Genomic DNA, 25,192 nt, shown 5'->3' on the forward strand with positions numbered 1-25,192 from the left:
ACACGACGACTGAAATGTGCCGGCGCCCCGTCATGTTGGAACCACATGTGTTGTCTTGTAGGGAGCGGGACGTCTTCCAGCAATTCTGGCAATGCTCTGGTGAGAAAATTGTAATAGTGCGCCGGCCGGAGTGGCCGTGCGGTTCTAGGCGCTACAGTCTGTAACCGCGTGACCGCTACAGTCTCAGGTTCGAATCCTGACTCGGGCATGGATGTGTGTGATGTCCTTAGGTTAGTTAGCTTTAAGTAGTTCTAAGTTCTAGGGGACTGATGACCACAGCAGTTAAGTCCCATAGTGCTCAGAGCCATTTGAACCATTTTTTTGTAATAGTACCTGCAATTGAATGGCCTAATTAAACAGTCCCCAACAACACCGACCCACACATTAACGAAGAGCCGCACTTGATGAGCGCTAGTAACTGTGGCATGTGGGTTATCTTCACTCCAAACATGCGAATTGTGCATGTTGAAGACTCCATCACACCCGAACGTTGCTTCATCGATAAACAACACAGAGGATGGAAATGTAGGATGAATTTCACACTGTTCCAGGTACCACTGCGAAAACTGTGCTCTGGGTGGATAATAAACTGGTTCCAGGTTATGGACACGCTGTAAGTGAAATGGAAGTAACAATTGCTCTCGAAGGACTGTTCTTACATTGGTCTGATACGTCAAGTGCTGACTGAAGGACCCCTTTCCACATGCTGCAAGACAGCTTCCTCAATTTGCACCGTTCTTACCCGGTCTCATGCAGACGTTGGCACACAGCAGCAAAGGTCGTATGATGCGGGATACGGCGATTAGGATATTTTGTTGATAAACCTGCTTTGCAGCTCGCCCGTTGTGGTGCGCTACTTAGTACGCACCAACCATATCAGTGTACTCCTTCCAGGTGTATCGCTCCATTAGTAAACAGAGACAATGCACTACTACAATGGTGGACAGCAGTTGCCTATACAAGTGAAGAGCGTAATACGACCTCTAACAACTAAAGATCGTAATACGGCCTCTAACAACTGAAGAGCGTAATACCGCCTCCACCGGTTTAAATAATCCTCATAGGAAAAAAAAAATGACATTAGGGAAACATATTTGTTTTGATGTTCCCTACAACCTCCCAGAGTTTGTCGGTTTACATACTTTTCACCCTGTATAAGAATTTTTAGCATATTGCAGCCTCGTCAGCAACTGTGATGGACCAATATATTGAAAAATCCGCCTCAATTGCGAAAATTTTCTGGTCAGGTTTCGGCTAGAATAATCTAGCCTTCTTCAGAAGCATAAAATTACTATAGCATGCCAGATTAAGGCACAGTCAACATTAAAAATTAAAACCTATAGTACCGTGGTGCCATGTCGAATTAAAACTACTTAACCCCGGCTACGAGTGCCAACGTAGTTGCCGCTGCCAACCGACCGCGTGATGAAGTGATGCCGGGGCTGGCCCTCAGTTAAGTAGTTTTAATTCGACATGGTACCACGGTACTATAGGTTTTAATTTTTAATGCTGTGAAACGTCCCCTTAGAAAAATTAATGAATTACTGTGCTGATAAACCCGTTATTTGATTTTCAAACAGCTGAGCAAAACTGAACTCACTCAGACATTTTTCTCTTTACTTATTCTGACCATCACTAAACTGACACACAATATCTTTAGCGCAACGCAATCTGACATTCAATAATCCCTACAAAAGAATGGCCCTGACTCACAATAACCTATATCTGTCATGAATCACTTACCTCACAAAAATCTTCATTACTCGAACTACTGCACTACAGCGAGCGCCACTACTGCCAGCTTAATAAAAGATTCTAACTACTGAAGTCACGTAACTACTGATAGGCATGGTTAGCAAATGAAAGATTTTGATAAAGAACAAACAATGTATTTACCTTAATAGTGTTCAAAAGTTATATATCAGTTCATGACATCCAGTCTTACAAATTTACTGTCTCTGATGGACACACGTCCAGATCATCCGCTCTCAAAACTCCGCCATCTCTCTCCCCACATCCACCACTGCTGGCGGCTCACCCCCAACTGCGCAACGCTACGCGCTGTTCACATCCAACTGCCCAACACTACAATAGCAAATTCCAATAATGCAAACCAGCCACAAACTGTACACAGCACAGTCAGTGTTTTCATATAGAGCGCTACGTGGCGTCACCAACATAAAAACCTAAACAGCCTACCTACAGTTGACTGTGCCTTACTCTGGCGTGTTATAGTAATTTTATGCTTCTGAAGAGGGCTAGATTATTCTAGCCGAAACCTGGGTAAAGACCAGAAAATTTTCGCAACTGAGGCGGATTTTTCAAAATATTTCACATACTCTGTATTTGGAAACTACAGAACTTACGTAACAGCACATACCAAAGGCTCTCCTGCCTCAGCTATTGAATACTTGAAACTTAGTTTCAGCAGTGCGCTAAACTTCTTTCTTTTCCGTAGCCGTTCTTTCAGGAAGTGGCAAATTTTGTTTCATTATTTACATTTGTGGCCTGACGTGCTTCCTGGAGCTCGTCAAGGGCGTCATGTGCCCCGCCTATCTGCGAATCGGCTGAACTTTGGTTAGTGTGTTATCGTATTTTAACTGTTGCTGTATTGTATTCTCTGAGGTGGAATTTGGGGACCATCCCACGATTTGACTAAACCAGTGGTAGTCAACCTGGTCCCTACCGCCCACTAGCGGACATTCCAGGTTTCATGGTGGTCGGCAGACTGTACGAATTATTAAAAAACATTCTCGTTTTCATAAAATTTTTGGCGTAAAATATTTTGTAAGTAATTGTTGTTACATATCTTAACTTGCTGTAACTCTGCTTTATAAATTTTAAAAGTAAAGTTAGTCCCTTCTTTATAAATCACCATTAGCGCGGCCACGCGGTGTGGCCGCGTGGTTTGAGGCGCAATGTCACGGATTCCGCTGCCCCCCCGTGAGGTTCGAGTCCTCACTCGGGCGTGGGTGTGTGTGTTGTTCTTAGCATAAGTTAGTTTATGTTTAGTTTAAGCAGTGTGTAAAAAAATGGTTCAAATGGCTCTGAGCACTATGGGACTTAACATCTGAGGTCAGCAGTCGCCTAGACTTAGAACTACTTAAACCTAACCAACCTAAGGACATCACACACATCCACGCTCGAGGCAGGATTCGAACCTCCGACCGTTGCGGTCGCTCGGCTCCAGACTGTAGCGCCTAGAACCGCTCGGCCACAACGGCCGGCGCAGTGTGTAAGTCTAGGGACCGATGACCTCAGGAGTTTGGTCCCTTAGGAATTCACGAACATTTGAACCATTACTGTGGTCAGAAAATTTTACTACTAACGGAGGTAGAAAAATGAGCGGTAGGAGAAAAAGTTGACTACCACTGGCCTAAACGATGGTGGAAAACCGCCCAAAAACCCCATCCAGGCGTCTTGTTTATTAGATCACAGTCATTCAGTCATTAATCGGCGACAGGGATTTGTTCCTGGTTGGTTTACCTCCCTGTCTCGGAAGCTAGCGCGCTGCAAGTACGCTATACCGACAGGTCTTCAGTGCTTCTGACGCATGGTACACGAATCATTAAGTAATATCAGTCACGCTTCAATGTGGAAACCCGCACTCGCCAGCTGGCGTTGGGGACTACACGGGAATCCCGTATTGAGGCCTTGCGTAAAATCTTTCACTTCTCGCCGCGTATGATCTCAGTGCGCGTCAGATCAGTGACGAAAATGTGTGCCTACAGATCATTTTACTGAATACACAGGCACATTAAGGCATGTGTTTCTATGCTTAGAGAAGAGAGAAATAAAAGACAACGCTCCTTCTCTCAAACTAGAGGCCTAGCAGGCTTACTAATTCTGTCGTACAAGCAGATGAGCATCGGCAATATCACTATCCTTCAATCGACATACTTATGTCGCTAGCGTACGGTCAATTCGACCTGCTCTGCGGGATCTGCTAGTTACCCCCACCCCTGTACTTCAAACCCCACCACATGGCCCCACCAAGTCACATTCCTGTGATAGAAACTTTCCGCCGACAGCACAGAAACCGGTCTCCGCGCAGTTTGCTGCTGTCGTGGAACAAAGCTAGCAGTAGCGATGCATTTAAAGTCTTCTCGATAGTCTTAAAAACTGACACCGTTTGTAATTGTTATTAGTTTACAGGACAATACATCCTTGAACGGAGATGTCATTAAAATTGCGTTCATCAACACACAAGGTCAAGGTTAATCACGAAAATCAATGACTTTTTTTCTTTTACAAAGAATTATTACTTGAAAACAACAAACATTAATTACATTACACTCGACTTTAGGGGCGCCGTTCACCCCCGTTGCTAAGGCCGGTACTGTACTATCATATTTCTTTGACAAACAAATATGATCAAATATTCGTCAAATTTCTCTGGCAAAGATCTTCGACGTGGCGGTAAAAAGGGTTATCATATTTTACGTCAGAATCCAAGCCAGCGGACAACAATAACTGGTTATTAAGCGCTGCAGTTGCGTGTCTCACAATTGCATTGTGTATGCATTTGGAAGAGAAGCGACGGACAAAAAGAACATACTTGGGTGAAACTGTGGGTCGAGATAGTAAAAGCATTCATCATAACTTTTACGAGAGCTGAAAGTTGAGGACGTAAAGTTTTGTATAAACAGCTCACGAATAGAAGAGAGTGCATTTCAGTATTTGCACAGTGAAGTGGCTCCTTATATTACAAAGCAGAATACTCACTTGAGTAATGATGTATGTGCAGAAGATAGGTTCACCATAACACTGCAACTTCTTGCTACAGGAGAGAGCTACTCTTACTATACAGCACTCGAATGCCACTGTGCACATTAACCATTCCATAAACGTGTGATTTCTAATGCACTGAAGGAAGAATACCTGAAGATAACTAAATGTTTAGTGCACCATATGGACATTAAGAACTCCTTAGTTTTGAATAATTTAATTAACAGAGTTAGTGTTCCAACTAGTACAAAATTAATGAGAACTACGAAGAGATCAGGCACTTTTTTAACTTGACATCCACAGTTCCAAAATACACAAACAGAATGGAGAGCCAAGATTTTTTTTTTTTTTGGAAAACTGGCTTGGTGTTTCCCTGGAAAACTGGCTTGGTGTTTCCCGATGAGCTTGAGGGCTGTAGCCGTGATTGTGGATTTGAAGTCACCTACGGCATAATCCACTGTTGTTGTTGTTGTGGTCTTCAGTCCTGAGACTGGTTTGATGCAGCTCTCCATGCTACTCTATCCTGTGCAAGCCTCTTCATCTCCCAGTACCTACTGCAGCCCACAACCTTCTGAATCTGCTTATTGTATTCATCTCTTAGTCTCCCTCTACGATTTTTACCCTCCACGCTGCCCTCCAGTACTAAATTGGTGATCCCTTGATGCCTCAGAACATGACCTACCAACCCATCCCTTCTTCTAGTCAAGTTGTGCCACAAACTCCTCTTCTCCCCAATTCTATTCAATACCTCCTCATTAGTTATGTGATCTACCCATCTCATCTTCAGCATTCTTCTGTGGCACCACATTTCGAAAGCTTCTGTTCTCTTTTTGTCTAAACTATTTATCGTCCACGTTTCACTTCCATACATGGCTACACTCCATACAAATACTTTCAGAAACGACTTCCTCTCACATAAATCAATACTGGATGTTAACAAATTTCTCTTCTTCAGAATCGCTTTCCTTGCCATTGCCAGTTTACATTTTATATCCTCTCTACTTCGAGCATCATCAGTTATTTTGCTCCCCCAATAGCAAAACTCCTTTACTACTTTAAGTGTCTCATTTCCTAATCTAATTCCCGCAGCATCACCGGACTTAATTCGACTACATTCCATTATCTTCGTTTTTCTTTTGTTGATGTTCAGAAGCAACTGATTAATCGCATGCATTGTGTCTCTCTCTCACTCCCTAAACCCTCTAGAAGTAAGGTTATCGTAAAGAGTCGAAGGAACACACCGACTAAACTTTGCAGCCATGTTTACAAACACACTACAGACGTCAAATAGCTGAAGCGATGCCAGCGCTCCAAGCGATTGTATTTCACGCTGCAGAGGACACATGACGAACGACTTTTATGATCAAATCTACGGCGAAGCCCTAGATTTGATGTTATTTCTTTGACGAAAGGCGACATTTGACGAAGTTCCCTTTTACACTACAAAATTTCTTTGACATAAATATTTGACCTATCAACTTTGACAAAGGAATATGATAGTGTAATACCAGCCTAACGGGTCAGCATGTTTGTCTGCCATTCGGAAGACCCCTGTTAAATTCCCGAAACTGAGAAGGACTTTTCCTTGATGGGGTGACTAGAACGGGGCACTTTCTGCCTCTTGAGGACCGCTTAGCTGTTACTTAAAGGAAAAGCAGAGAGTGCAGTTTGTAAAACCAGAAGCAAGTGACCCTGATAACGGCGCTGACATTTACATATCACTTCCCTGATGTCTCTGGTTGAGGGTAACAGCGGTCAATCGGCATCGCTTGGTCCAATGGGAGTAAGCGCTGACGTGAGTTTCGTAACTGTCCCCACTAACTTATCCGCGTCAACACTTTCATAGTTTCTATTCAGAAGCACTTAGAAGCCCTATAGCTGACGTTTTGTGCAGAACCACAAATTATCAATTATTTACAACAGCAGCAGTCTACACTAGGCGGAATTTTTGCGTACTGGTTTAAACATAAAACTACCAAGTCATTTTCAGTTTTAACTACATGTACCCATCATTCGCCATTATAATAAATAATTTCATTTTATAACTCCTTAAATGTGGAGGACTGATGTTACAACTCCGGACCTTACAATTCTTCAGTGGATGCTGGAAGACGAGGTTGGTGCGTGAATTGCGGAAGATTGCTCTACAAAAAAGGAGGAAGACATGTGTGCATTAATTACAGAGGAATAAGCCTGCTAAATGCTCCTTACAAATTCAATGCAATAATGATTAATAACAGAGTGAGAAACATAGCTGAAGCCTTCCTAATGAAAGAACAAACTGGCTTTACAAAGGGCCGATCTTACAGCGACTGTGTTACTATTGCGTGTCACTTAACTGAAAAGTGCCAAGAATACAACCTGGAGATTACATCGCAATTAGAGATTTTGTAAAGGGATTCTACAGAGAGAACGGAAACAACTATCGTAAAATCATGTTGAAAGGAGGGTTATCCGAGACATTAAATACTGAGTCTGCGTCAGTACACAGAAATTATAATAAAAACAGCGAAAGAGAAGACAGGTCAGTGAAAATCAACAGAGGAGTGCGACAGAGTTTTAGCCTTTCACGTACAATATTGAATATATACTCAGAAGACACTGTCGGACAGTATAAACGGCAAGCTATACAGGGTATCACAGTAGCATCAGGACACACACACACACACACACACACACACACACTCACACACACACATATACACATACACATACACACACACACACACACACACACACACACACACACACACACACACTTTGCTCTTTACTGATGATCAAATAATCACCAACTAATTATCAAGAAGAGAGAAATTAACCTTTAATTTGCAACACATGAGCTATATCTCATATGTAAGAATTATAACCTAAAAATTTTCGTAAAAAATTAATGTAATTGCTTTAAAAGGTAAATTTCTACAACGCTACAAAATAGTACTGGAGGAGGATTAATAGGAAAGGTGTCACATTTTCAGCTGTTAGGTTGCAATGCTAACTATGGATACCAAAATGAATTTTAAATGATACGTGGTACAACACAAAACACTGTACGCCAGGCAAGGAAGGATAGAAAACTAAATTTTAAATGCAGTTGCTACCGAAGCTCTAATACGTGGAAGCGAATCTCTAACAATAACTAAGAAGCACAAAAGAAGAATACTGTGGGCTGAAATGAAACTTTTAAGGACATAAAAGGACATACCCACAGAGATCAAACACAAATCAGGATTGTAGGGGAAGGACAATACAAACTGCAAAAATGAGAAAAAGAGCAAGGACGCATAAAATGGAAACAAAACACTAGCAGAATGGGGGAAGACAGTTAAAAAATAATAGATTATAAAAGAACAGGAAAGATAGGCGTAGGGCGATCGAGGAACAGATGGCTTTCATGTAGAGGGCTGTATGTATACACCGTCAAGTGAAGAATATTTGCTGTAGCTGATATTTTTCGAACACAACAACGACATTTTCATTACACGTTATGCAAGGATGAAATAGTTGCACAATTAATAACTTAACATAATGAAAATCAACAAAACAATAATCTTCTCCGCTATCGTGAAACAGCTGTTTTGTAAGTTTCAAGTATCAGGAAATATGAATATCAGATCTCTTTCTTGTAAAAATGCAACGTATATCAAATAATTAACGACGTGCACAGGTAGACGCTGAAGAACGTGATAGATAACCGTAAGGTCCAGCGTGTTTAGACTACAAAAGAGCCTGACTTTCTGGAAGATAATGCAACTGCCGCTGGACCAAGGGCATGTCAACATACATCCGAACAAAACTAAATCTTTAATAGGAATTTATTTATTTATAATGACAGAATCAAACAGTATTGAATACACACACATACACAGCTTAACTATTAGTTTAATTAGAGATCTATATATATGTTAGACAGTGGGAGAACGAAATTTGGCAACCTCAAGGGCACTGTTTGTAAATAGCGATAAGCTTTCCACGGTTCAATGAGTATAAGCAACCCCAGTGGAAGTACATCTGAAATTCGTCCTGTTTTGGGTTATTAGAAAGCGCGTTCACGACCGAAGTCAAAAAAGAATAGGCTTAAAACAAGTGATGCACTCATGCTAGCTCCACCACAGCAACGAGACTACAAACGCGCATGCGCTAGAATTTAGTACCTGGAAAGATGAATGATTCCTGGAGGATTACTCTTTCTCGGTTACATAAAAGATTGGACTAGCTGGAAGTGACTGAGCGACCTTGCAGCAACCTTGCTCATGTGGAGACTGTGTTGTGTAAATGTGGGGTAGGATGAACTTAGACCACTTGCAATAGCGTTGCTTATACTCAGTGTACCGTGGAAAACTTATCACAAGCTACTACCAGTGCTCTTGAGGTTGTCAAATTTTGTTCTGCTGGTGTCTAACATGTCCGCAGTTCGTGGTCTTGCGGTAGCGTTCTCGCTTCCAGCGCACGGGGTCCCGGATTCGATTCCCGGCGGGGCCAGGGATTTTCCCTGCCTCGAGAAAACTGGGTGCTGTGTCGGCTTTATCATCATCATCATCATCAGTAATCTCAATTACGGTCGGAGGAAGGCAATGGCAAACCACCTCCGCTACGACCTTGCCTAGTCAGCGGTGCAGATCTCCAGCATCGTCTCATACGGTCCTCGGAGTATGGGACATCATCATCACTGCCTAACATATATAGTCCTATAATTTAATTATTTGTTAAGCTGTGTACGTGTGTGTTCAATACTGTTTGATTCTGTCATTGCAAATAAATAAATTCCTATTAAAGACTTAGTTTTGTTCGGATGTATGTTGATATGTCCTAGGTTTAGCGTCAGTTTCAATACCGCATTGCTTGTGCGATCTTTCAGCCATTACATACACCTCTGGAATCTTTAACGTCATTACAGGGCGCCTCTATGTGTTTATCGATTGGAAAAGTTGTCTTTGCGCAAATTATGAAACATAATCTCTATGGCTGTTCACATACGTTAAGTAGTCTACTTATGGCTGTAGTACATACGATAGGTTCTAAGAAGAATCGCTCCGTAGCACTGATCTTTAATTAATTCATCTTAAGGTATGGACAGTGGATTATAGTTTCAATGGCACACCCGATAGTTGTGATTTTTGCACTATTCGCAGACGCCCATTCATGTCTATTAATCGAATGCAGTCATATGATTTCTCCGCCTAATACGAAAATGAAAGTGGCAGAATCTGTGAAAGCAAGTATAATGAAGGTGCTCTTGAATATTCATTACGTGGCACACTTCCTTCTACAAGGTACTGACGTGCGTGCTTCAAACTATGGACAAACAAATCGCGACTTGTAGGACGACGTTACACGCCTTTAGTTAGCCACAGCTTCTGTGTTGTTTGGCCCACTGAAAACGTACAGTTTTATCAGCTGCTTTGCTTGTCCACTGCATGCAGTTCCCTTGGAAATTTTGACTAAGAAACTGGTCAAGATGCCGGCCGTTGTGGCCGAGCGGTTCTAGGCGCTTCAGTCCAGAACCGCGCAGCTGCTACGGTCGCAGGTTCGAATCCTGCCTCGGGCATGGATCTGTGTGATGTCCTTCGGTTTAAGTAGTTCTAAGTTTAGGGGACTGATGACCTCAGATGTTAAGTCCCATAGTGGTCAGAGCCATTTGAACCATTTGAAACTGGTCAAGATGAACCTGCGCTCACTGATAGCAGCAATTTCTGTCGAAGCTGAAACAGGCTGTCACTGACAAGGCGTCACGTTCTCCCACAGTCTCTAGTTCTGTTTATGACCACTGTCCCTACGCCGCGTTCATGGTTGCGAGTGGTACACCATTCCATGTAGACACCTTGGACAGTTCAAGTGGTTCAAATGGCTCTGAGCACTAAGGGACTTAGCTTCTGAGGTCATCAGTCACCTAGAACTTAGAACTACTTAAATCTAACTAACCTAAGGACATCACACAAATCCATGCCCGAGGCAGGATTCAAACCTGCGACCGTAGCGGCCGCGCGGGGCCAGACTGTAGCGCCGAGAACCGCTCGGCCACCTCGGCCGGCCCTTGGAGAGTCAGCGTTGACACACCGACAAATCGGGCAACCTCATTCTCGGCGTGGTCGTAGGTACGTCTAAACACAATAGCTTATTTATGAATCTCCAGCATTTATTTTTTATTTAAACTTTTATCTGTCATACTTTCGGAGGCTTGCGGTAACTTCATGTTCTTGACTAGTCACAGAAAATGAAGGCTACTTCTCATTGCAACTTCGACAATTACAAATAACAGTTTTAATAATAATTCATTTCCGCCATTGTCACTTCTTCACGTCGACTCATTTGGCGATTTCATACAATCGGGTGGTACAGAGGCAACATTTACTGTCATGTCCTGTCAGCGACGGACGGACACGTGCCAGTTGCTTAATGTTGACAATACTCAAAAGCGATCAGCGCGCTCTTTCAAAGGCGCATACACACTACGCCAACGAAAGCCAACGAACAACCGCTTCGTTGGCCAATATCTGCATAGTGTGTATCGGCCCTAAATCGGAGCCAACGAAGTGGTTGGCTTTGGCTGCGGTTCGGTGTGCCGGCGGTAGCATGAAAGCCTTGACGGTTGGTTGGCGTTGGGAGCCCTCTCTTAGTGTGGATACGAGGTCGAATGTTCGTTGGTTTCTTAGTGATTTGTTACGTCGCTAAAACAAGGGTGTGTTTACATTTTTCAGGGCCGCCACAAGTAGCACTTACTACGTTTTATGAACCGGTTTCCCTCTTTAGTGGCTGTGAAAGAGCGAAACCAATCAGTAAAACACACCGAGTGCGACTTATGGTTGTCTTCAAAAACTTCAAAAGTCCTGTCCCCTGCAGGCAATGCCTGCTGTCGCTATGGCTGTGTGTTTATTGTGTCTAAAAATACTAGAGTATCCAGTGAAAATGAAGAGCTTTAAATCTGATAGATTTTTATCGCGAACAGATACGTTTATGGGGTCCCTACGAACAGCGATTATAAAAACAAATTGAAAAGATTAAACACTTGGAGCGAAATAATTCTGCTATTAGAAAGTGATTTGCACGATATGAAAAAGGAAATGGAGTCCTTATTGACATCTTTTCGCCGTGAACGACAAAGAGAAACAAAACTGGGAGTGGCTACTAACTTTCTGCTGCATATACAGTTCTCCAAAAAGAGGTGTCATCTTTGGGGATTTTAGGGCCTACACAATTCAATAACAATTAGAAACCTGTAACTGTTATTTAGAAAAAAATTATGAAATAGGCCATACTCTAATTTAGCTTTGAAGTAGACATTAATTTTGTCCCACCATAATGCTCCCTATTTTGCAAAAGAGAGGTCGACCACCAGCATAGTATCTCCTTTTTCTTTTTTGATAATCAGCTTCTTGTAGTAAAATAAATGTTGCACATGCGGCGACTGCTATATCGTCTTCTTCCCTTATATTATCGGTCGATGAAGTTGTAATTAAAACGCTGCTTTATAACAATAACAAAACGGGAGCCACGTCAGCAAGTTATCACAGCCAACTGCGGTTCCACGTGGCTGAATCTCTTAGCCACAAACCCTTCGTTAGGCGTGGATGAGAAGCCGAACGCCTGTGTATTGACGACCAACGTTCGGCAGAATCCAGTCCCCGTCGGTCGTCGGCCTAGTGTGTACTAATAATTTTTCTAGGGTGGTCTAAGGCGGCAAGCTTACCTGACTGCAGTCTTCAGCCCCAAGCTGTGGCTTCGGGTTCTGGAATAACAACAAAATTTTGCATGGAAGCTGCTCAAGCAAACTTCATACACCATACATTTCACTGCACTGTTCGACTAAGACTGAAAGGCCAACGCTTGAAATGAGGTACATTTAAAATGGTTTCACTTAAACGATTCGAGTCCGATTTCCGATCACTCGAAGGATTCTTTCTGTCAGATGGTTTTTTGAGTCTATGAAAATGATTTGTATGTGTGAAAATTTCTAAGCTGCATCTTAGTTGGAAACTTAGAAATTTTCACACATACAAATCATTTTCATCTTAGTTGGCAGTCCAAGTTACAGGGGCCGAAAGAAAGCAAGGAACTACTACATGGAATCAGAGTGTGCCTAGTAAGTCACTGGCATGTATAAAACAACCTTCAGCTTGAGGACGGTTTCAATTTTTTACATCTAAACTAATGCCATGATGGAAGAAATGGCTCTGAGCACTATGGGACTTAACATCTATGGTCATCAGTCCCCTAGAACTTAGAACTACTTAAACCTAACTAACCTAAGGACATCACACAACACCCAGCCATCACGAGGCAGAGAAAATCCCTGACCCCGCCGGGAATCGAACCCGGGAACCCGGGCGTGGGAAGCGAGAACGCTACCGCACGACCACGAGATGCGGGCTCATGATGGAAGAAGTGAACTGAAATAATATTCGAACAAAACGGCTAACATATGTCGTGTCACTGTGTGGAATGTCTTGCCCATCAAACAGTTTAAATACGAGGGCTATTTGGAAGGTAAGGTCCGATGGGTCGCGAAATGGGAATCACTGTGAAAATCAAAAATGTTTCATTTGAACAGTTAGCTACACGTTCCAGCTCCGTCTCTACAAAGTCGTCGCTCCGACTTAGCCATCTGTCGTAGTATTGATGAAACTCAGGGGGAGCCAGTTACGGGCTGTATTGTGGGTGATCAAGAACCTCCCATCGAAAACGCTGCATGAGCATCTTCACTGCCCCTGCAGAATGCGGTCGATGGTTGTCATGAAGAAGAAAAGGCACGAAAGCTATGTTATGTTGGCTGCGTGACGTACTAGGCGGCAGACACTACTTTCTACGCATCATTACGTGCTTACTGTGCGTTCAGAATTGAAAAGAGCGACATGACACGATCGACGGGCATACTAAAGACACTGCCCAACACATATCTGCAAAGTTTCATCGGATTTCCACTCCACGCCCGATTGGACCTTAGTTTCCGAATAGCCGTCGTAGAAGTTTGGCACTGGTTATTGATACGCGATCTATTTGAAATTCCCGGCTAAACATCAACTTACGATTCGCTACTCCTCCGTTCTAGATGCGTGGAAGAAGTGAATTTTTATAATCGTAAAAGTGAATTTTTAAATCGTTAAGTCAGCATTTGATCAGGAGTTTCATCAGAGACCATCTATTTGCTGCGCTCGCTGGCGCGACGTCTGTGTCCGAAAATACAACGATTTAGTAACGGGGCTCCGCATACCTCCTCAGCCGAAGTCGCTGATGCGCGCTTATGCAGTGTTACCAAATGTTAACCATCCCGAGTGTTGAAGCAACGTTCACCGCCAGTATTTGGCAATAAAGAAGATATTAAGGTGGCGGCGTACTGTTCATCTACAGACTCACAAGCGAATTACAGCTACTCGTCACCATCGATTTCGTCCAAATTTATGGTACATGCACGCCTTGGCCAGAAACGAAAGTGAGAGAACTCGGAGCTCCAGATGGTGAAGCGTTTAGGGAAAAAAATGCATTTTTGTTGCGGGTCGGGCAAAGGATGAGCCATTACGTTACAATGCAGTGGTTGGCGTAGCGGTAAAACTGTAGAATGGCTGGAATTCCTATGTTGAAACTTGCTTATATTTTCAATTTTTACGTTAGTTACACTTCAATTGTGTTTATTAATACTTTCGAAGAATGCGTGAAAAGGAAAATTTGGGATTGGATATAAATTTCGGAGAAAGTATTGCGTCCACGAGGACCCCAGAATTTTAATTCTAAGAAGGGACTGTAATTAAAGCGTACAGAAGTTCGTATCCTGTTAGTTTCGTTTCGATTTTCGAGCAATCCTCGATAGCTGCTGTAATGCAATCCTACAGTGTCTGTTTTTATCACTACGTTTTCTGTCAGAAAGCAGCTCCTGTCTCATCGAGTGAGAAAAAGAAATCACATAACGAGAAGACCGCATCAAAATATATTCCATGGTACATCAACAGCTAATAACATTTGCCGAAACGATGCATTACAGGTGGTTTACTGCCAAACTGTTTGATGACAGTCAACCTTTTGTTTTTCTGTAGAAACTTTAGAACGACCCTGTAACTCTAAAAATGCGGCGTTTACAACATGTGCAACATACCGTGAAAACTATTGGATGCCCCGTTTTTAATATAAATATCATCCCAGCGCATCAACTGTCAAATAATAAAAGTATCTAATATTACATACGAGGTTCTCTTGTACACCTTACAATCCCTTTCTGAAAATGTATTTGCAATCCCGGATTTTCCTTTTCCTTTTCTTTTCATGCCTGTTCTCAAAATATTAATAAATACAATATTCTGAGCATGATTTCTGTTTATTTGAAGTGTAATTAACGTAAAAATTGAAAATAAATGTAGGCGTAGAGACTCCAACCCACGGACTTCGGATTACCGTTCTGCACCATTTCCGCTGCGCCAACCGCTGTTTGAAAAATAACACAAACGGCTCGTGTCCCGCCAAAACCGTGCCAGAAACGCCATTTTTTTAGGGTTCCGTACCTCAACCGGTAAAAAAAGGTGCCTCATAGGATCACTTTGTTGTCTTTGTCTGCCCGACTGTTCAAAAGCCCTTTTTCTCAGAAACGAGTAGACATATCAAGCTGAAATTTACATCACATAAAGTCTACGATCCGTTGGTGACGTACTAAACTGAAGCATCTAAGTCAATGCAGTCAAAAGATACGGCCATTCGTTTTTGATACTCGCGAATTCACTCATCAAAATCTACGGGGTACTTCCCGTTGACCTAAAATCATGAAATTTGGCAAGAAGCAAGGTTTCGCACAACAACCAAAAGAAAAAAATGCGAAAATTGTTATTTTGTAATTATATAACACGAAAAAAAAATTGTCATTTGTTGTCAGACTGTCTGTCCCTCCGTGTTGCCAGACCTATTTTTCTCAGGAACGGGTAGACGTATCAATTTGAAATTTATGTCACATACTAAAGTCTATGGTCCCTTGGCGGTGTAACAAACGTTAGTTTCTAAGTCAGTGCACTCAAAAGATACGGCCATTTACGTCACATACACCACTGGCCATTAAAATTGCTACACCACGAAGATGACGTGTTACAGACGCGAAATTTAACCGACACAAGAAGATGCTGTGATATGCAAATGATTAGCTTTTCAGAGCATTCACACAAGACTGGCGCCGGTGGAGACACCTACAACGTGCTGACATGAGGAAAGTTTCTCACCGATTTCTCATACACAAACAGCAGTTGACCGGCGTTGCCTCGTGAAACGTTGTTGTGATGCCTCGTGTAAGGAGGATAAATGCGTACCATCACGTTTCCGACTTTGATAAAGGTCGGATTGTAGCCTATCGCGATTGCGGTTTATCGTATCGCGACATTGCTGCTCGCGTTGGTCGAGATCCAATGACTGTTAGCAGAATATGGAATCGATGGGTTCAGGAGGGTAATACGGAACGCCGTGCTGGATCCCAATGGGGTTGTATCACTAGCAGTCGAGATATCATGCATCTTATCCGCATGGCTTTAACGGCTCGTGCAGCCACGTCTCGATCCCAGAGTCAGCAGATGGGGACGTTTGCAAGACAACAACCGTCTGCACGAACAGTTCGACGACGTTTGCAGCAGCATGGACTATCAGCTCGGAGACCATGGCTGCGGTTACCCTTGACGCTGCATCACAGACAGGAGCGCCTGCGATGGTGTACTCAACGACGAACCTAGATGGCCGAATGGCAAAACGTCATTTTTCCGGACGAATCCAGGTTCTTTTTACAGCATCATGATGGTCGCAACCGTGTTTGGCGACATCGCGGTGAACACACATTGGAAGCCTGTATTCGTCTTCGCCATACTAGCGTATCACCTGGCGTGATGGTATGGGGTGCCATTGGTTACACGTCTCGGTCACCTCTTGTTCGCACTGGCGGCACTTTGAACAGTGGACGTTACATTTCAGATGTGTTACGACCGGTGGCTCTACCCTTCATTCGGTCCCTGCCAAACCCTACATTTCAGCAGGATAATGCACGACCGCATGTTGCAGGTCCTGTACGGGCGTTTCTGGATACAGAAAATGTTCGACTGCTGCCCTAGCCAGCACATTCTCCAGATCTCTCACCAATTGAAAACGTCTGGTCAATGGTGGCCGAGCAACTGGCTCGTCACAATACGCCAGTTACTACTCTTAATGAACTGTGCTATCGTGTTGAAGCTGCATGGGCAGCTGTACTTGTACGCGCCATCCAAGCTCTGTTTGACTCAATGCCAAGGCGTATCAAGGCCGTTATTACGGCCAGAAGTGGTTGATCTGGGTACTGATTTCTCAGGATCTATGCACCCAAATTGCGTGAAAATGCAATCACATGTCAGTTCTAGTATAATATATTTGTCCGATGAATACCCGTTTATCATCTGTATTTCTTTTTGGTGTAGCAATTTTAATGGCCAGTAGTGTATTTTGATATTCGCGAACACATTCACCCACAGGGTCCTTCCCGCTGTCCTAGGAACATGAAATTTGACAAGAAGCTAGGTTTCATAGTACAACCAAAGCAAAAAATCCGAAAATAGTCAATTTGTCATTTGTTATCAGTCATTGTTTGTCCTCCCGTCTGTTAAGACTTCTTTTTCTCAGGAACAGGTATACATATCACGTTAAAATTTACGTTACATATTAGGATCTATACTCCCTTGGCGGTACACTAAACCTTTGCTTCTGGGAAGTCAGTGCAGACAAAAGATACGGCCATTCATTCCAGGTATTTTGTTACTCGCAAACTCACTCATGAAAATCTACAGGGTATTTCCCCTTGTTGTAGAATCATGAAGTCTGGCAAGAAGAAAAGTTTCACAGTACAAGTGTAGAAAAAAAATTAGAAAATTGTTAAATTGTAGTTATACCACAAAGAAAAAAAGACTTCCTTTGTCATTTGTTATCGGATTTTAAACTTGAAATTAAAATATTCCGAAGAGTCTTGGAAGCCGTAGGGCTGATATCTTGCCAGTATCAATGTCGATAAATCTCGAAAGTTATCGATGTCCTTGAGTCCCGGAATAGGTGAACTGACTTATACATAATTAAGTTTGTACGGAACCCTCGGTGCGTGAGTCCTAGTCGCAAATTCCCAATTTTTTTTAACGTTTCGCAATCTGCAGGTCCTTCTTCTGTGACGTTCATTTGTGGGCAAGCCGCGCGTAAACTATAAATCTGGACGCAATCATGATGACTGGGAGGCACTGTCCCCTTACCAGTCACTTTCCTGGATTAAATTCCAAGCCTCTCCGCAGAGGTTCATGCGATAGATGGTATGTGACACGATGATAACCCGTTAATTGGACGGGTACGTAAACTCGGCAGCTCTGCAGATGGTCCTTAAGGGTGGACTGCTTGGTAGAATTTAGCTTCAAACTCTGCCTTCATCCATAGCAACACAAACACTGCACTGTATAAACAATCCTCACGGCCGTCCAAACTCAAGAGATACACTCTTGACACCCTCTTGACACTTCACAACAGGTCAGAAACACGCCACTTCCGCTAGCATCTTTTCCCGGACACCAATGCAAGATTCCTACATCTGTCTGCAATATTCATTTGAAGTACAAGACTGGCTGGGCGGCACAGAGCATCATGAAGGACGTATCCGAGCTGGAAGCTCCGACAACGAATGTTGTCATATTGTATACGTCATAACTACCGAGCAGCTGGTAAGGTAGTATTGGGTGCTATTGGATACATGATACGCAGAACAATGACTCGTCCCAAAATATGATGCGCCTCACTTGTGTGTCCAGTATAGTTGCTGGGCGAGCACTGTAGGCGCAGCTAATGTGTCCCCCTGAAAGAGCTATTTTTTGCCACTGTCAAATACCAGTTTTTCTCATAATGTCCCTCACTGCTGGGATATGCCTTTGCTGCTAAAAGTGACTGAGTTGAGAATGATTTTGCATCCTTATTGCAGATAGTAATATAGGTAACTGCAAAACATTTGGCCGGCCGGTGTGGCCGTGCGGTTCTAGGCGCTTCAGTCGGGAACCGCGTGACCGCTACGGTCGCAGGTTCGAATCCTGCCTCGTGCATGGATGTGTGTGCTGTCCTTAGGGTAGTTAGGTTTAAGTAATTCTAAGTTCTAGGGGACTGATGACCTCAGATGTTAAGCCCCATAGTGCTTAGATCCATTTGAACCATTTGCAAGACAGTTAGCCGGGCGCTGTGACCGAGCAGTTCTAGGCGCTTCAATTTGGAACCGCGCTGCTGCTACGGTCGCAGGTTCGAATCCTACCTCGGGCATGGATGTGTGTGATCTCCTTAGGTTAGTTAGGTTTAAGTAGTCCTAAGTCTAGGGGACTTATGACCTCGGATGTTAAGTCCCATAGTGCTTAGAGCCATTTGAAACTTTTTTTTTTTCAAGACAGTAACTTAGCAGTAGTGTGACAGAGAAAAAGTCCTTCCAGTATACTTGATGTCTTGCTGCTCTGGTAACTGGTAAATACACTGATGCTCATAAATTAAGGGTAATGCTGATACATAGTGAAACAACGCTCTGGTGAGCGGTTTTGCGGGTTTAAATCACCTCGGGGTATGACCATGTGGTGCATTTGACCTGCGGTCTGCGGTCGTCGCACGGGGCGTTGGCAGCAGTCCACATATGCAGATGTGTGTTGGTGCATGTCAGAGTACGGTGCAGCGAGTAAATGCGCAGACGTTTTCAGACGTCCTAATGGTGACTGTGTGTTGAAAATGGCTCAAAGAAATATTGATGACATTATGAGGGATAGAATGCTAGGGCGGCTGGAGGCTGGTTAAACACAGCAGGTCGTAGCACGGGCCCTCCGTGTGCCACAAAGTGTGATCTCAAGACTATGGCAACGATTCCAGCAGACAGGAAACATGTCCAGGCGCTACAGTACGGGACGTCCACAGTGTACAACACCACAAGAAGACCGATATCTCACCATAAGTGCCCGCAGACGGCCACGGAGTACTGCAGGTAGCCTTGCTCGGGATCTCACTGCAGCCACTGGAACATTTGTCTCCAGACACACAAACGACTGAACAGACATGGTTTATTCGCCCGGAGACCTGCAAGGTGCATTCCACTGACCCCTGGTCACAGGAGAGGCCGCAAAGTCTGGTGTCAAGAACACAGTACGTGGTCATTGGAATAGTGGTCCCAGGTTATGTTCACGGACGAGTCCAGGTACGGTCTGAACAGTGATTCTCGCCGGGTTTTCATCTGGCGTGAACCAGGAACCAGATACCAACCCCTTAATGTCCTTGAAAGGGACCAGTATGGAGGTCGTGGTTTGATGGTGTGGGGTGGGATTATGATTGGTGCACATACACCCCTGCATGTGTTTGACAGAGGAACTGTAACAGGTCAGGTTTATCGGGACGTCATTTTGCACCAGTATGTCCACCTTTTCAGGGGTGCTGTGGGTCCCATCTTCCTCTTGATGGATGATAACGCACGGCCACCGAGCAGCCATCGGGGAGGAGTACCTTGAAACAGAAGATATCAGGCTAATGGAGTGGGCTGCCTGTTCTCCAGACCTAAACCCCATTGAGCACGTCCGGGATGCTCTCGGTCGACGTATCGCTGCACGTCTTCAAACCACTAGGACACTTCAGGAGCTCCGACAGGGACTGGTACAAGAATGGGAGGCTGTACCCCAGCAGCTGCTCGACCACCTGATCCAGAATATGCGAACCCGTTCTGCGGCTTGTGTACGTGCGCATGGTGATCATATCCCATGTTGATGTTGGGTACATGCGCAGGAAACAGTGGCGTTTTGTAGCACATGTGTTTCGGGACGGTTTTCTCAACTTATCAGCAATACCGTGGACTTACAGATCTGTGTCGTGTGTGTTTCCTATGTGCCTATGCTATTAGGGCCAGTTTTGTGTAGTGCCACATTGTATGGCACCACATTCTGCAATTATCCTTAATTTATGAGCATGAGTGTATTTTCGATGTTGCAGTGCCTGTGATGTTAAGGAGAACGATGCAGTGTTCCTTCGGACATGCATGCATGTACAAAGGACCATTGGACTGTTCTCCTTAACAACACAGGTTCTGCAATACTGTATTTATCCGCCGCTACCAGGGAACAACTAGCAATTAACATGTCCCCATGGAAAGCCAACGCGGTTAAAGCAACCGCTCATGTAAAGTAGGAAATTCGTGTTCGAGTCCCGTTGCGGCACAAATTTCCGTTGTCGTAATTTCCTTTTGCAGACGATAGTTGTTCGTATTCGCAACTGCGAATACATTTCATGTACTTAAATACTTCATTAATTCATACGGTTCGGGTCAAGCACACGGAAAAACAGTATCCAGAAAACTGATACTGAAGGTGAAACAGCTGAGAAAAGGAGCTGCTATAGAAGAGGATGTGGATCAAAACGCAGAAATATGACGTCATGGAGAGCAAAGTTCAGTTGATGTGTGTCCTTTAAGAAATTTGTATGAGTCTACTGATGATAAATGTAAAGGTCGTGTGACTAGGGCGTCCCGTCAGGCAGACCGTTCACCGGGTGCAAGTCTTTCGATTTGACGACACTTCGACAACTTGCGCGTCGATGGGGATGAAATGATGATGATTAGGACAACACCCAGTCCCTGAGCGGAGAAAATCTCCGACCCAGCCGGGAATCGAACCCAGACCCTTAGGACTGACATTCTGTCGCGCTGACCACTCAGCTACCGGGGGCGGACTGCTGATGATTATACTACGGTATTGTTTGCATGTATATTCCATGGACATCGAATGAGTCCTGGGATAGAGTCTCTCTTGCAGCCTACACCGCTGTGGTCGAGCGGTTATAGCCGCTTCAGTCCGAAACCGGGCTGCTGCTACGGTCGCAGGTTCGAATCCTGCCTCGGGCATAGATGTGTGTATTGTCCTTAGGTTAGTTAGTTTTAAGTAGTTCTAAGTCTAGGGGGCTGATGACCTCAGATGTTAAGTCCCATAGTGCTTAGAGCCATTTGAACCATTTGCAGCCTATAAACGTGGAATTGTTACTGGAAAATGTTCTCACTAAGAGCGCCGCGCCATGTTCTTTATGTATGGTGTAGGTAAATGGGATTCGGCTTAAGTGTGTGCCGGTTTCTTAACATAACCTTCCCAGGACGGCTGTTGGGACATGGAGCTCCGGTGAATAACCTTGGCCATCGTCCACTAACTTTTCGTTCTGGGGAAATATGACAAGTGTCGTGTACACCAATGGAGATAACGACATCGACGACGTGGAACAAGGTGCACATAACGCCCGGACAATTGTTTCACAAGGTCTAGCTGTCGTCGAGCGCCTTCTTCAGTCCACGCTAAGCTGTTCTCACGCGTGAATTGCTTAAGCTGTTCATGATGGGTATCTCCAGTGACTCTCATTAACAGTGGTTTGTGCGAAAAAAATGTTAAAAGGAACAACCAGTTTTAAGGAATTTTCCTTTACCTTCCGGACGTTTGTAGCAAACATTTAGAAAGGCTGTATATGATCGAAGTACTCGGATAAGCCAAAACATTATGACAACTGCCCACCGCGACGTATGCAAGCGGAGCAGACTCGGGCGGCGAACCACCCTAGCGAAGAATTGGGGCGCCAATGGGGAAATCCACTGAGATAAGCGACTCTGACAAAGGGCAGATTATTATTACGCAGAGCCTGTGAAGGAGTGTCACGAAAACAGCGAAGCTTGTCGAAAACTCAAGTGATATCAGGTGTTCCACAGGGAAGCGTCCTGGGACCTCTGCTGTACCTGACCTATATAAATGACCTGGGTGACAATTTGAGCAGCTCTCTTAGGTTGTTCGCAGATGATGCTGTAGTTTACCGTCTAGTAAGGTCATCCGAGGACCAGTATCAGTTGCAAAGCGATTTAGAAAAGATTGCTGTATGGTGTGGCAGGTGGCAGTTGACGCTAAGTAACGAGAAATGTGAGGTGATCCACATGAGTTCCAAAAGAAATCCGTTGGAATTCGATTACTCGGTAAATAGTACAATTCTCAAGGCTGTCAATTTAACTAAGTACCTGGGTGTTAAAATTACGAACAACTTCAGTTGGAAAGACCACATAGACAATATTGTGGGGAAGGCGAGCCAAAGGTTGCGTTTCATTGGCAGGACACTTAGAAGATACAACAAGTCCACTAAAGAGACAGCTTACGCTACACTCGTTCGTGCTCTGTTACAATATTGCTGCGCGGTGTGGGATCCTTACCAGGTGGGATTGACGGAGAACATCGAAAGGGTGCAAAAAAGGGCAGCTCGTTTTGTATTATCACGTAGTAGGGGAGAGAGTATGGCAGATATGATAGCAAGTTGGGATGGAAGTCATTAGAGCAAAGACGTTTTTCGTCGCGGCGAGATCTATTTACGAAATTTCAGTCACCAACTTTCTCTTCCGAATGCGAAAATATTTTGTTCAGCCCAACCTACATAGGAATGATCATAAAAATAAAATAAGAGAAATCAGAGCTCGAACAGAAAGGTTTAGGTGTTCTTTCCCGCGCGCTGTTCGGGAGTGGAATGGTAGAGAGATAGTATGATTGTGGTTCGACGAACCCTCTGCCAAGCACTTAAATGTGAATTGCAGAGTAGTCATGTAGATGTAGATGTAGAATGTTAACAAGCTACTGTTGTGAGCATCTACGGAAAGAGGTACAAGGACAGTGAAATTACCGCTAGGCGTTAAATGGGTGGACGTCCACATATCTTCACAGAACGTGGGGTTCAGAGGCTTGTCTGCCCTGTAAAGCAGGCTAGATGATCATCTGCGACATCTCTGCCGAAACAGCACAATGCTGGTGCACGCACAAGTGTTTCGGAGCACAGCACTCATCGTACATTGGAGCACCACAACAGACCACCCCTACGTGTTCACATGTTGACCCAACCATATCGTCAGTTGCGATTGCAGTGGCCACGCGACCGTCGGGATTCGACCGTCGATCAATGCAAACGTGTCGGCTCTTCGACTGAATCACATTTTTGCTACACAAGGCCGATGGTCGTCTCCACAAACGCCGTCCTCGAGGAGAACGGTGGCTCCAAACGCACAGCGCGCCACGGACGCAGGCTGGCGGCAACAGTGTTATGCTATGGGAGACGTTCTCCTGCTCTTGCACACGCTGACACCCGCGAACTACCGCCTCCAAAAATGGTTCAAATGACTCTGAGCACTATGGGACTTAACATCTGAGGTCATCAATCCCCTAGATTTAGAACTACTTAGTCCGCCCCAGTAGCTGAGTGGTCAGCGTGACGGATTGCCGTCCTCTGGGCCCGGGTTCGATTCCCGGCTGGGTCGGAGATTTTCTCCGCTCAGGGACTGGGTGTTGTGTTGTGATCATCATCATTTCATCCCCATCCGGCGTGCAGGTCGCCCAATGTGGCGCCGAATGTAATAAGACCTGCGATATGGCGGCCGGACCTGCCCCGCGAGGGGCCTCCCGGCCAATGACGCCAAACGCTCATTTCCAGAACTACTTAAACCTAACTAACCTAAGGACATCACACACATCCACGCCCGAGCCAGGATTCGAACCTGCGACCGTAGCAGCAGCGCGGTTCCGGACTGAAGCGCCTAGAGCGACTTGGCCACAGCGGCCGGTCCTACTGCCTTCCTTTATGCTTGATATCTTCCCCGACAGCTGTATAACAGTGTGTCCGACCCAGAGCCATGCAACAGTGATTTCAGGAGGATGGGAGTGAACTCAGGTTATGTCTCGGTGACCAAATGCACATATGTAAATCATATGGAACTCGTCTGGGTTGATATCGGACGCCATCACCGCGAACGCAAATTAGCGCCCCCTTAATCCATTAAATTTCGGGCATGCGGCCGCGCAAATAAAATTTCTTCTACTGATATTTCGGCCGCGTATCGTCCGGCCATCTTCAGAGCGAGTCACAAGACAAGTGTCTAACACATGTGGTGATGTATTTGACTTGCAGGCAGTTTGCAACAGTGATTCATGATACTAATTCTTTCCCTTTTGGTTCTTTGGAAAATCTAAAAACAAAAAAGATAATAATAATAATAGTAATAATAATCTGTCGAATCAGTGGGAAGACTGCCCCTCACAGTTTCCTAATATTTCTTCTAATTCTGCATTGCCCTCTCCGTCAATGCGGATAACAGTATCAATGGGTGTGAGACTGCCATGCTGTTGGTTATGTCAAATGATTGACGGTGACGTCACCAATATGAAATCTTTTCAACATTATGCATCAAAAACACTGGTCTCAACAATACGCTACAAACGACTGTTCTGTTAATTGAATCCTAGCGTGTTCCTCCAAGATCCTAAAATGTCTGCTGGTTTTAAGAAACTGTAAATTGAAACTTGGATCAAAGATTTTTTTCCCATTTTATGAGTTGAATGACATATGACTCAGTGCTGAACTAGAAAGCGATGCAGTACAGGAACTGAACTTCACTCTCAAAAGGAACAGGATTCAAATTCCCGCTCGACCATCCACTTTGACTATTTCT

General features: G+C 44.3%; 1 protein-coding gene across 5 annotated transcripts in view; it reads right to left on the reverse strand.

The window, feature by feature from the left end:
* The window catches only part of LOC126418892 (uncharacterized), a 277,815-nt gene that overhangs the window by 248,050 nt on the left and 4,573 nt on the right, over nt 1-25,192 (reverse strand). For 2 of the 5 annotated variants that reach the window (XM_050085901.1, XM_050085905.1), the window contains exon 2: nt 12,413-12,451. The exons of the other annotated variants lie outside the window; for them this stretch is intronic. The gene's annotated coding sequence lies outside the window, so the exon portion shown is untranslated. The remainder of the gene's footprint in view (nt 1-12,412; nt 12,452-25,192) is intronic. 5 annotated transcript variants of the gene reach the window in all.

The sequence above is a fragment of the Schistocerca serialis genome, chromosome 9 (genome assembly GCF_023864345.2).
Source record: "Schistocerca serialis cubense isolate TAMUIC-IGC-003099 chromosome 9, iqSchSeri2.2, whole genome shotgun sequence".
Taxonomy (NCBI): Eukaryota; Metazoa; Arthropoda; class Insecta; order Orthoptera; family Acrididae; genus Schistocerca; species Schistocerca serialis.